Source organism: Tupaia chinensis, unplaced genomic scaffold (genome assembly GCF_000334495.1).
Source record: "Tupaia chinensis unplaced genomic scaffold, TupChi_1.0 Scaffold000493_1, whole genome shotgun sequence".
In the NCBI taxonomy this organism is placed as follows: domain Eukaryota; kingdom Metazoa; phylum Chordata; class Mammalia; order Scandentia; family Tupaiidae; genus Tupaia; species Tupaia belangeri.
In genome coordinates, this window is record NW_006160005.1 from 1498638 (window position 1) to 1512131 (window position 13494).

The window sequence follows — 13494 nt, forward strand, 5'->3', positions numbered from 1 at the left end:
AAGGTTCATCGCCTTTTCAGGCCATTCCTGCCTCTATGAGAGCACACATTTCACCTTAAGTTTTTATACATAATTATCTTCTCAACTAAAATGACTTCCTTAAAAGTAGAACTGTAGAGCGACAGGTGGCGTGGAAGTTGAAGTGGCTACAGCCTATATGGCTGATTTTGCAGTGTGACCTGACGGCTGGAAAATCACGCCAAGTGCACGGACCTGCGTGCCCAAACCCCAAGAGGAGAAGGGAGGCGAGGAGGCGGTGCTGCTGCCATACCCTGGGGGTGCCTTTTCTTTCTGTCCCTCTCTTCTCAGCCAGCACACACAATTTCAAAAACTGAAAAGAAAAAGAACTGTATGCTTTTCACTAGCTACACAATTTGTGAAGGAGGAAAAAAAGTTATCTTTCTTGACAGATCTGAATGATGAACCAACTCAAAATACAAGCAGATGCACAGAATCCCGCGGTGGGAGGGGATAGGGGGCCAAGCAGGCCAAGATGGAGGGGGGCGACTTTCAGGGGCGAGTAGGACAGTGAGACTGTGTGTGTGAGACTCACACGGAATGTTTTTCAGGGGTACACACCCTCCATCATCTACCACCCCAGATTACAGCTCAGCCTACTTGAAAAATTATTAATATGAGAGCACTTGAAGAAGTTTGTGGAAAAACAAGGGTGTGGACAAATGGTGGCACAGCCCTAAAATGTGATGTTCTGTAGGGCTAGCCCAAGGGGTGGGCTCCAGATTTTTACATAGTTATTTATTTATTAATTTTTATTTATTAATAACAAATTCCACTTGTTATTATTATTATTTAATTTGACCAGAGAGAGAGAAAGGGAAAGGGAGAAAACAAGCCCCTAGGTCTGGGACTTGAATGGCAATCAGACACATGGGAGTCCAGCACCTTCACCACCATGCCACCTGCCAGCCCCAGGCTCCAGAGTTTTGTCTGGAGACCTCCCTGAGTATGCCAGGCATGCGTGGACCTGTGATCCGGGGCTGGCTGAGGCTACGGGTGAATCGCAGCATCAGGATGGTTGATGGTGTGCTTGCTCACTCTTTTTCTTCCTCTCTGTATCTATCTTATTCATAGAAAAAAGAAACAAAAACTTTCAAAAGAAGTTTGTAGAAAAATAGAATTTTAATAAAAAAAAAATCCATGCACAGTTTTTTCATAACATACATTTTCCATGAGGTTTTTGAATGCCCCATGCACAATTCCTGGAGGTAGAATGTCAGGCTGATATAAAGTAGAGAGAGCCTTGCCTCCCCACTAAGAGGAGGTCTGCAGAAAGCCCAAGGGGCAGATACACAGCCACACAGATCCAGGCTCAGGCGCAGGGAGAAGAGTTGGCAGAGAGAGGTGGGGCCTGTGCGAGGTGGGTCAGGGCACAGGGGTGTGGAGGGGATGGGCGAACAGAGCAGGGGCTGGTTCTCCCAGAGCAGAGGCCCAGGTCTCCTGCTCAGCTACACATGGAGCCCGAGCACACAAAGCCTTCACAGAGAGACCCTCGAGGCTGGCCCTGGGAAGCCCCTGAAGTGATCTCACTGAGAGAAGCTAACCCAACAGCTTCATAAGTTGTGTTTTGTTTTCTTTCTTTTGGAGAGGTTTTTGCTATATGGCGCATGCGCTTGCCAGAAAGACAGAGAGATAGAAAGCGAGAAATCACCCCTTAGTGGGGATGATCACATCACAATCCTTTTCCTCCATTCTCCTCTTGGGATCCTGGGCACGCACACACACACACCTGGCGTGAATTTAAGACACGGGGTCCAGGACTCAAACCGTGGTCGACTACATGGGGGTCCAGCGATACAGCCATTACGCCAACTGCTGGTCCCGCAGCTTCATACGTTTTAAGCAAACCATGGCAGAGGTCATGTGTGGCTGACACAGAGAAGAAAACCTCACTGCAAACCAAAGACTTTTCCCTTTGGACATTTTCATCAGGGGAAAAAGCACATGGGATGAGCAAACAGCCAGTGAAACGTAACTAACGGAGGGGTTGCTTGGGGTGTTCTAGATTCTTCTACATTGAGGCAGCTGCAGCTGAGAAAGTGACAGAGAATTAGTGAGAGAAATGGGCCAGTGAGGAGCCGGTCACATGCACCGGGCACCAGAGGATGGGGACTTGGTATCCAGGCCACAGCTCGACAAAGTCCAAGGAAGAACATCCATTCGCCAGGGCCCTAAAGGGGGTGATGCAAGGTCATCTTGTCCTCAGAAAAGAAGGCAAGGCATCTTGCAAAGGAGTGATACCACAGAAACCTCATTCCAGAACTCAGCCCCATGTCCGACGGTCTAGCTTGATTACCAGCAGAGTGATCTTAGGCCAGTATTCAGATCTCTGAGTCTCGGTTTCCTCATCTGTAACATGCAGATAACTTCACTACGCACAGGGCTGCTATGAGAAGTAAGTAAACCAGTAAGAGCAGTTCCTGGAAGAAGCAGGCCCTGATCTAATACACACTAGCAATTACGTTTCTTTCCCAACAATAGAATTACTAGAAATAAAAGGTATCATTGCAGTCTGTTTCACTGAGTTTTTATTTTTCTCGTATTAAGTTTTTAACCTCCAAATTAGAGGAACTGTCACGTGCCAATTACAAGTCAAATATGTCATAGGACTGACTTATCCTGCTCTAAGGCAGTTATCATATACGCGCCATAGCTTTCTTAAATCTGATTATTCAACATTAAGAGCTGCAAGAGGCAATTATCAAAAAGAGGAGTTACTTTAGAAAAAGATTTTCTTAGGCATGCCTATTAATAGAAAGGGGTGCTGAAGGATTTTAAATTATGATCTGCAATTAAGATCTTGCAGTTAGAACGTGCAGTTACTCTAGGAATACACCTACAACAGAAGGTGCATGTTTACAGCTATATTACAAACCTGCTCGGTCCGATCCTTCAAGCCTCAAACTTAGCTTCGTGTCCTCCACAGGGTAGGCTGAATCCGTGATCGCTGAACTCCAGCACAATGGCACGAGAGGCAAAGAGGAGCACTTAAATATGGAATTCAACCACGATCTTCGATCTCTAGTATTTACTAAGGACGACACTGAGATTCCTAGAGGGCTCTGCACTGAAAAATCTCAAGTGTGTGTCGTCGATGAAGAGTGTCAAAGGGAAACACAGCATGAATGTTCAAAACAAGGGTAGGGCCCGGATGCGGGGACCGGCTACAGAACCCAAAGTGTCCTCTGCCAACCTCATCCTCTTCTATACACACTCTGGGTCATGCCTTTGAGCTGTTTAGGTTTTAATGTATTCTCTACCATGAAGCTATTCAAAATGATCCTTCTCCCCTAAGTCATCCAATTTTCCCTTTTTTCACCAAAAACACTTCCTCAGTAACAGGCAGAGGATTATTACTTTAGAGACTTTTATTATCGTTTTATTTTATTTTTATTTTTTTGGTTTAAACTGGAGAAATGTCAGGCATGTTATTTTCAGAGTGATTTAAACAGCTCTAGTGTTATAACTAAACAGAAAGAACAAAGATGCTAAAATATTAATCATTCTGCCCAGCTGCCCACTGGGAGTAGCTGAAAACGGCAACATACCGCTGTCTTCTGGCTCTCGTGTCTGCAGGACTGCCCGTGCAGCTCACAAACACTCCCTTTCCTGAACATATGGAGCGATCTCGGGCAAGAATTTGCCTCAGTGAACCCTGACTTTCCAATCAAAACCAGAAAGTTCCAAGTTCAGTGACTAATATCAGGAATGAATTGTGCGTGGTGAAAAGGAAATTTTGTGAGCTGGAGAAATTTATACCCTGAGATCAGCCAAATCACAGGTGTGCAGGATCACCTGGAGAAACTGAACTTTACAAAAGGCGAGTTCAAACATTTCTCCAGCAGCATGTCTGTCATCGCGGAGTATGAAAAGCCGAGCAGTGCTGTGTGCTATCTGATCACCCTAACACCAACAATAGCTGCCATTTAGGGGGGACTTCCAGGACTGAGCCTGGGCAGTCGCTGCCTGAGCCCTGCATAGACGTGGCCCTATTTACCTTAATCCTCCCAACCCCATAAGGTAGGTGTTCTCGTCCCTGTTGTACACATGGCAGATCAGTCTGGGAGAGATTAAGTAAATTGCTCTTGGTCACAGGGCTAGAAAATGGAAGGGGTGGGTCTCTCCAATTCCAAAGCCTTTGCTCTTAATCACTGTAGTATTTAGTGTCCTTTTCCTTCCTTCCTTCCTTCCTTCCTTCCTTCCTCTCTCTCTCTCTCTCTCTTTCTTTTTAAATTTTTGCCGTTAGACATGTGTGCTAGCTAGACAGAGACAGGGAGAGAGGGAAAGTGGGCAATCACCCAGGGGAATGGCCACAGTGCAGTCTCTTCTCCATTCTCCTCAAGGGATTTTGGGTATGCACGCAAATGCACCTGGCGTGTTTTTCATGCCAGTGAGTCCAAGGTTTGAACCACAGAGGCGACCATGTGAGATCCAGTGCCTTAACCACCATACCACCTGCTGGCCCAGTATTTGGTATTCTTTATCCCTTTCTCATGCCTTGGTGTCCACAGAAAAGGTATGTAAACCTGATTAGATAGAGGAAATATTAAAATATGAACAGGTACTGGCTGTGCAGGGTGGCCTTGGAAAATATATTGACACTTATTTGCAAAGAGTAGACTAAATTCATTAACAACCTTGGGAGATTAACTAAATACCACCTCTAAGATGAAAGACATTTTTCTTTCTTTTTCTTTTTCTTTTTTTTTTTTTAATTTTTGCCATAGGGCACATGTACTTGCGGAAGAGAGAGAGACTAAGTGAGAAATTACCCCTAGGGGGAATGGCCACACCACAATCCCCTCTCTGTTTTCCTCGTGGGATTCTGAACATGTGTGTATGCCCGGTGTGAGTTTCAAGCCACTGGGTCCGGGACTCAAACCATGGTTGGCCATGTGGGAGTCTAGCACCTTAACCACTGTAACATTTGCTGGTCCCCCTTTTTGGTTCTTGAGAAGGTCCGATATCTAGACATTTCAACACAGGGCATTGAAAAATAAGTAGTAGAGAGACATTTGCTAGCTCTTTGGATTTACATAAAAAATTTTTTTGAGAGGTTTTCACTACAGGGTGCGTGCGCTTGCCAGACAGACAGAGACAGAGAGACAGAAAGCGAGAAATCACCCCCCAGGGGGCATGGCCACGCCGCAATCCCTTCTCCTCCATTCTCCTCTCGGGATCTTGGGCACGCACGCACATGCACCCGGCGTGAGTTTAAGCCACCGGGCCCGGGACTCGAACCGTGGTCAACTACATGGGAGTCCAGCGACATAGCCATTACGCTAACTGCTGATTCCCTGGATTTATATAAAATTGCTAAAACTCAAGAAAGGGATTACAAACTTCCTGACTAGTTTTATCCTAAAAGGCATCATGATAATTCCCACACCATTTCCAACAATAAAAGTCACAGAGACTTAGGTCCGACATGCCCTGACTCCTCTGCTCTCGGCCTGAGGGCTTGGCCGGAGTCATGACAACAATCACCATGGCCTTTATTAAGTGCTGACTCCACGCCAGGCAGTGTGCTAAACCCTCGATAAGCTTCATCTCACTGAATCCTCACAACCAGCCCGCAAGGTACTATCACTTTCCCCACTTCATGGATAAGATAACAAGCTACGCATTATAATCTGTCAGAGTCCCAGAGGCTTCCAAGGTCCTTACTCTTATCACTAACGCTAAGCTACAAGGGCTAGGGGGTAACACCAGAGCCGGCTTGGGAGCTGCAGTAATGCAGCAGAGTCCCACCGCCTCGGTGTGGAAGAACAGAGACAATGTACACCCTCCCCGTCCTCCCTAACCACACCGCGACTGGAGGAATCTGGTGAGGAGGATCCTGCCTGATCCCCGAGGAAGCAGAAGTGCGCTTGGTTAGCCGAGGAAAGGAAAGGGTTTCCTAGAGAGGAGCTCACTGTGTTAAAGACGACGGGGGAAGAAGAGGACGACGGCGACAACATGGACGTGACCCAAACCTTGGCTTCCAACTTCTCCTGATTCCCTGAAATGCAGGGGATACTCCTGCCCTTGAGGAAGGGGAGCCTGTGAGGGTTCACCCCACTCTCCAGAGTGGCTCAGGACATGGGAAGAGAACAGTGAGAGCCTCCGGGATACAGGGTCTAGGGGTCACCTGCTCTGACACTCTCAGTTGTCCCAGGCCTGTCAAGGGCCTTTTATCCAACAGAGCAATTACCATACCTTAAAAAAAATTTTTTAAAAGGTTTTTGCCATAGGGCACATGCTCACCAAAGAGACAGTGAGAGGAAAAGAGTGAAATCACCTTCTGGGGGATGGCCATGCCACAATCCCTTCTCCTCCATTCTCCTCCTGGGATTTTGGGTATGCACGCCTGTACACCTGGCATGAGTTTCAAGCCACCAGGTCCAGGACTTGAACGGTGGTCAACCACGTGGAAGTCCAGCATCTTAAACACCACGCCACCTGCTGGCCCCCAGCATATCTATTTTAACAAAGGTTAATTTGGAATGGACCTTAAGGTAATGGTAGACACAGAAAAATATTCTTGAGAAGGAGTTACTTTGTTCTATTTAAAAAGGTAAAGAGAAGGGCCAGCAGATGGCAGAATGGTTATCGTGCTGGACTGCCACGTAGTGAACTGAGGTTCCAGTCCTAGACCTGGCGGTTTAAAACTCACACCGGTAAGTCCTTGCTTTCTGTCTCTCTGTCTCTTTCTCTGTCTCTCTGGCAAGCACATGTGCCCTATAGCAAAAATCTCCCCCCCCAAAAAAAAAAAACAAACCAAAAAAGGTAAAGAGAGCAGACAAACTAAGGGAAGTTGTTTCATTTTCAACTACATGTTTCATTTTCAACTACATTGATGTCCAGTGGGCAAGTGTACCAGTCTCCAATTAAGAACCTACCCACCTCAGCTCTCCCTTTATAAATAAACTAACAGTAAGGATTACCAATGGCTCAGCTACAGTGGCCCAGGTAGTAGTGTGTTGCTCTGCAATGCTGGAGTTACATAGAGGGCCAGGGTTCAAATCCTGGGTAGACCCGAAATACACTGAACACATGTGAGTCTGTGATACTGGTTGGCTGGAAGGCTGGGGGGAGGAGCCACTGCAGTGTGATGAAAGCCTGTTAAGCATCTCTCTCTCTTTGAAGAAATAAACTAAAAAAAAAAAAAAGTTAAAGAAATCACCTATTATGAGTGAAAAATTTAAGACTATATTTTCATTTCTAAAGTTAAAAAGGGATATTATGTTAACCCTGTGGCTAGTAGGTTACTGGTATGTATAAAATATAACCAAGTCATCAATTCTACTGGGATTAAGTGTTTATGAATTTGTATCTCACAAGCTCCTGAGGAGAACAATTGATTCTAATTGTTTTTAAATACACTATAACTGATAACACTCTTTAAACATAGAAGGCCCTAAAATGTATACCTCTATCTAGCTATTTATCTATCTAATCTATCTATCTTATATCATATACTAGTGCACATATAACTCTAAAAGATAGTGGAGGAAAGACACAATTTTCCGTCCTTTTAAAAATAGGGTAGAAGGGACCAGCAGTTAGCGTAATGGCTATGTCACTGGACTCCCATGGAGTCGACCATGGTTTGAGTCCCAGACCCAGTAGCTTAAACTCACGCCGGGCGCGTGTGCGTGTGTGCCCAAGATCCCGAGAGGAGAATGGAAGAGAAGAGATTGTGGCATGGCCATCTCTCCTGGGGGGTGATTTCTCGCTTTCTGTCTCTCTGTCTCTCTGTCTTTCCGGCAAGCGCATGCACCCTATAGCAAAAACCTCTCAAAAAAAAAAAAAAATAGGGTAGAAGAGATATGCTAGTTTAATTTCAAGGATTTATAAACACTATACAAAAATGTTAAGGTAAGAGCAAATAACTCCCAGAGATCTGTATTCGACAACAATTAAATCACCCCCTGCCCCTGATGGAGTTCTTGCTCTATACCTAACAATTTTCAAGTACTCCCAGCTGGCAGCTCATGAGCCCACGTGGGATGGGCATGCAAATGAGCCACCAGGCTCCCCCTTGAAGGAAGGCCTTTTTGCCCCAGTCACTGGGAGTGCTGTAGGCAAATGGGTTTCACCTGTCAACACTTTAGAACCTGCCCCAAGGGCGCAGAGCTGCCTTAGCCAAACTCATGCCCTCCTTAGGGCATCCACATTCAATGACTGAATTAAGGTAGGGGTCAGAAGGCCAACCATGCGAATCCAACATGGGGCACCTCTGACAGGCCACTGGGGCCAAGCTCCTCGTGGGCTTGCTTGAGGCTGTCCATCAAGCTCACTTTTTCGCTGCCAATCCTGCTGACTGGCCTCCCACCCAGAGGTGCTGACCCCGTGGGTACTCCCTAATAAACACTCCTGAGTCTGCTCCCCAAAATACCCTATCTGCAACCCAATGCCTCCCTAGATAAGGAAAAGAAAACTCAGTATTCAAAGTAAGTGGTGCAAGTTAAGCAAGAGAGCTGGAGAAAAAGCTTTCATAATTATCCCAGCAACTTTCTTCCTCTATGTAATTTACACTGAAGTGGCTCTTTAAAACCCAACCTAGAAGGCTGGGTGGATCAGCCTGGGCTGGTCGTTTGAACTGTCCCAGTCAGGTAAAGGGCGGCAACAGAACTCTCCATGAGGCAAGATGAGGAACCGGTCAGCCTACATTCTCCCTGGGCAGGGTGAGGACTGTCCCGATCTGCTTTAAGGCACTGTGAGCTCCAACGCCATGAGGCGCATTCCCGTTCAACCTAAGTCTAAGCCCACGCCTGTCTCTCTCTCAGCCTGTCCCTGTGTCACACACGACAGATACACACAACTCTGAAGACACTGCATGTCTCTCTTCCTGCACATGGAAAACGGAGACCTAAATACAGCTGATTAGTCACATCATGCGAACACAGTGATACAGGGTGAAAAACAAACAAACAAACCAGGAACAATATCTCACTAATTTACATCCCAAACCAGTGCTTCAAGGCCAAACTTCCCACAGGTCCACCCTAAACTTATCTCCCATAAACACAGCTGCTTATTTCTTCCTAGACTCCCTCCACATTTCTAGCAAGAAAAAAAATACCAAAAGAAAGTTGTTATTAAAACAAACCCAAACCAAGAGTCAACTCTTAGACTCTTTGATCGAATGACTGAAGAAAACAGTGAAGAGTATTCACCTTACTCCCACCTCTGGAGCTGGCCAAGCTTGGGAAGAATTTAGGAGCATGAATTCTATGTGAGTTAGGAGGCAATCCAGACACAGAATTGAAAGTTAAGTGAGGCCCTGGGACAAAGGGCCTCAAACTACCCTCTCCAAATGTCCCAAGAGGGTACAGAAACACATGGGGAGGGGGGAGATGTCTCTTAAAGCTCACTTATCCACTGGTACATAACATTTATCACTGAAGTTTACTCAGAGGCTGCTTATAAACACCGGCTAGGCGACAATCTGAGAATTCCCAGTCCTTGGCACACACCTGCCCAGCGTGCTCACAAAGGCCCCTCTCTGGCTGCTAACCTTGGGCCTTCCTAGGTGGTCGGCCTCACAGAGTGTCAGAGTCTCGCTGTCACTGTACCATCTGGCCCTGGGGTTTATGCTTTGCAAGGAGTTGAGTGGAAGTGGGTTTTCAGCCTTTTCCCTTCTCTTTCATTCCTGCCTTCTTTTACCTTTATTATTATTATTGTTATTATTTTAAGGTTTTTGCCTTAGGGTATGTCTGCTTGCCATACAGAAAAAGAGAGGGAAAATGAGAAATCGCTTCCCAGCGGGAATGGCCTTGCTGCAATCCCTTCTCCTCCAGTTTCTTCTCAGGATTTTGGGTATGTGCATATATATGCGCCCGGGGTGATTTTCAAGCCACCAGAAACAGGGCTCTAACTGCAGTCAGCCATGTGGGAACCAGTGCCTTAACCACCACATCACTGCTGGCCCCTACCTATTAATTCTTTCTCTTTTTCTTCCTCTTTCCTTATTTTTTAGAAAGATTTTTGCTATAAAGTACATGTGCTCCCCAGAAAGAGAGAGACAGGGAGACAGAAAGCAAAAAATCACCTCCATGGGAGGATGGCCACGTCACAATCCCTTCTTCTCCAGTCTCCTCTCAGGATTTTGGGCACATACCCCCCATGCACACACACACACATGCCTGGTGTGAGTTTCAAGCCTCTGGGGCCAGGACTCGAACCACGGTCAGCTATGTGGGAATCTAGTGACATAACCATTACGTCATCTGCTGGCCCTGTTTGTTGTGTTCTTTAGAACACAATGGACACTTCAAAATGTTGTTTATGGATTTCAAACTAACTGAATTTTGCCTTTGAGATCAATCCAATTCTGAAACTGTTGGGAGAGGCTAAAGCAAAAGATGGCGAAAACAGCCCTTATCGCTGTATTCCAAACGTGCCGGGGGGCTCACGCTGCCTCACATAGACTAGAATTGGAACGATGCAGAGATCAGCATGGCCCCTGTGCAAGGACGACACGCAAATTCATGCAGTGTTCCGTATTTTTCTCCCACATGGCCAACCGTGGTTTGAGTCCCAGATCTAGTGGCTTCAAACTCACTCTAGGCATGTGTAAGTGTGTGGCCAAGATCCCAGGAGCAGAATGGAGGAGAAGGGATTGTGTGTGGCCATCTCCCTAGGGGTTGACTTCTCACTTTCTGTCTCTTCCTGTCTGTCTAGTGAGCGCACGTGTCTTATAGCAAAAATCTCTCCCTCCCCCCAAAATATGTGTTTTGATATTTCACTGCGGTGACAGAACTGTCCAGATGGAAAGAAAATGCATATCCCTCCCGAAAATAAGCCGTCAAGACCACGTTACCTAGCTCCTTTCAGCTCAGCTGAACTGCTACTGGCAACTTCAGTTCCTTTCTTCCACTCTCCCTGCCTACGCACTCGGTTCTAATCAGACCAACTCCTTCCTACTTCTTTGGTTTTTATTACCAAGGTTCTGCAATCGGTTGCCCCATATGCTAAACTCCACTCAGGAGACTTTATCTGAGAACCCTAAAGAGAGGCCAAGCTCAGCTAAACGTCTTTAAAAATAGAAACAATCTTCATATTAGGGGGTCTTCAAAAATCTCATAGAAAATAAATATTATGGCGAAAAATGCATGTACAGTTTTTCTTAAACCAAAATGAACTCGTACTTGAATTCAATTTTTCTGCGAACTTGAGGTCCCCTCACATATTCTAGGTGAAACTGAGAAGAGCTAAAATTTGTCTTCAGTAGCTTCCACCTTCTTTCTGCCTCCCTTCCCTTCTGAAGAGTACACTTCTACTTTCCTCAGGAACTAAGAGTTCTCATTTTCTTTTCTTTTTTTTTTTTTTTTTTTTTGAGAGGTTTTTGCTATAGGGCGTGTGCCTGCCAGAAAGACGGAGAGAGACAGAAAGCAAGAAATCACCCCCCAGGGGGGATGGTCACGCCTCAGTCCCTTCTCCTCCATTCTCCTCTCAGGATCTTGGGCACGCATGCACATGTGCCCACTGTGAGTTTAAGCCACCAGGTCCAGGACTCGAACTGCTGTCAACTACATGGGAGTCCAGTGACATAGCCATTACACCAACTGTTGGTCCCAAGAGTTCTCATTTTCTAAGAGATCCTGCAGACGTAGAGCGAAGCACCACAACACAGGAATTATATTTAGGGTGAGCCTCCATGCAGGAAAGAGTTAACGTAACAGGCCTGACTACTTTTCTTAGAAAGGCCTGCTTACAAGGCAGGCCAACTACTCCAGGGCCCGAGGAGGAATATCCAAAACACAGAAGGAACTCAACTCAATGGTAAAAAAACAGATAACCCAATTTAAAAATGGGCAAAGGACCTCAACAGACATTCTCAACAGCAACAACAAAAATGGTCAATAAGTATATGGGGAAAAGAAAAAACATAACTAATCATCAAGAAAATGCAAATTAAAACCATAACAAGATATTACCTCATACATGTTGGAATGGCTAATATAAAAAAGATGAAAGATAACAAGTGTTGGCAAGGATGTGAGGAAAAAGAGAACCCTTACACTGCTGATGGGTCTATAAATTAGTGCAGCTACTGAGGTTCCTCGAAAAATTAAAAATAGATGTCCCACATAATCCACCAATCCCACTGCTAGGTTTTAGATCCAAAATAGAATTCGGTATGTTGAAGAGGTATCTGCATCCATGTTCGGTACAGCATTATTCCCCATAGCCAAGATACGGAATCAGCCTAAGTATCCATTAATGAATGAACGTATCAAGAAAATGTGTTGTATACACGCACTGGCTACCACTCAGCCTTAAAAAGGAAGGAAAACTATCATCTGTGATCCTGTGAATGAACCCGGGGAACATTATGTTAAGGGAAGTATTCTATGTACGGTAAATTTCAGTTAGAAAAGAGGAACAAGATCAAGCGATCTAGTGCACATAACTACAGTTAATAATACTTGTAGGCCCAGCTTGGTGGCAGGGCCAGCAGCAAACAGAACTGCAGCGCTGGAAGCCATGTGGTTGACTGAGGCTGAGATCCCGCAACAGACTTGAAAACACACTGGGTGCACGTACACATGCACATGTGTTCAAGATCCGGAGGAGCTGGAGTGTCAGAGAAAGGAGATTGAAGTATGACAAGACTAGGTTAAAAGTACTTCTTTCTCATGCACGCACATGTTCTCGATCATAAATAAAATAAAGAAAAAATTAAAAGATCTAAAACATGTGCATATATGAAAGTCAGCAAATGGATTTCAGATATGTGTTTAAAAAAGCAAAATTTTTTTAAAAACCAGTATATCATATTCTTGGAAATTGCTAAGAGAATAGTTTTTAAGTATTCTTACTGCAAAAAAAAAAAGAGAGAGAGAGAGAGAGAGAAACGTGTAAGATAATTCCTATGCTAAACAATTTAGCCATTCCATAATGTATACATATATCAAAACATCAAGTTGTACACTATCAATATGTATAATTTTTAATGTATCATTTAAAAAATAATTTGGGGAAAGAAGTCCCAGTGACCAAAGTCAGAGTGGACCAAACCCAGTTTATCATCACAGTTAAAGCTAGCAGCAATGTTATATGATAAACACTATGCATGCATCTGAGTGTCTTTTTCACATCATCAGCAAATTCAAAGAACCTGGGTTCCTTATTCTGATTGGATAAAAATGTATACATCTGGCCTTTGCCCACTGGTCTCTTGAAAATCCTTAAAATTTCCTTACTGATGAGTGTGTTTCTGTTCTCCCTAAGTATCTCTGTCCATTACTGAGTTGCTTCCAGAAATAATCGAGGCTGGGTGAATTTAGGAGAATACAGGCTTGGGGCTAGCAGGTGGCGTGGTGGTTAAGGTGCTGGACATTCCCACATGGCTGGCCACAGTTCGAGACCCGGACCTGGTGACTTCCTTTCTCACTGTCCCTCTCTTTCTGTGTCTCTCTCTGGTCAAATTAAAATAAATGAATGAATAAATAAAATTAAGCAAATAATTCTAAAAAAAAAAAAAAA

At 44.9% G+C, this 13494-nt stretch overlaps 1 protein-coding gene and 1 non-coding gene across 2 annotated transcripts in view; one reads left to right on the forward strand and one right to left on the reverse strand.

The window, feature by feature from the left end:
- The window catches only part of STX8 (syntaxin 8), a 376642-nt gene that overhangs the window by 249311 nt on the left and 113837 nt on the right, over nucleotides 1–13494 (reverse strand). The gene's annotated exons all lie outside the window — the stretch shown is intronic.
- On the forward strand, nucleotides 10410–10513 carry LOC114009230 (U6 spliceosomal RNA). The gene has a single exon (XR_003550675.1). It is a non-coding gene; the product is annotated as a U6 spliceosomal RNA (small nuclear RNA).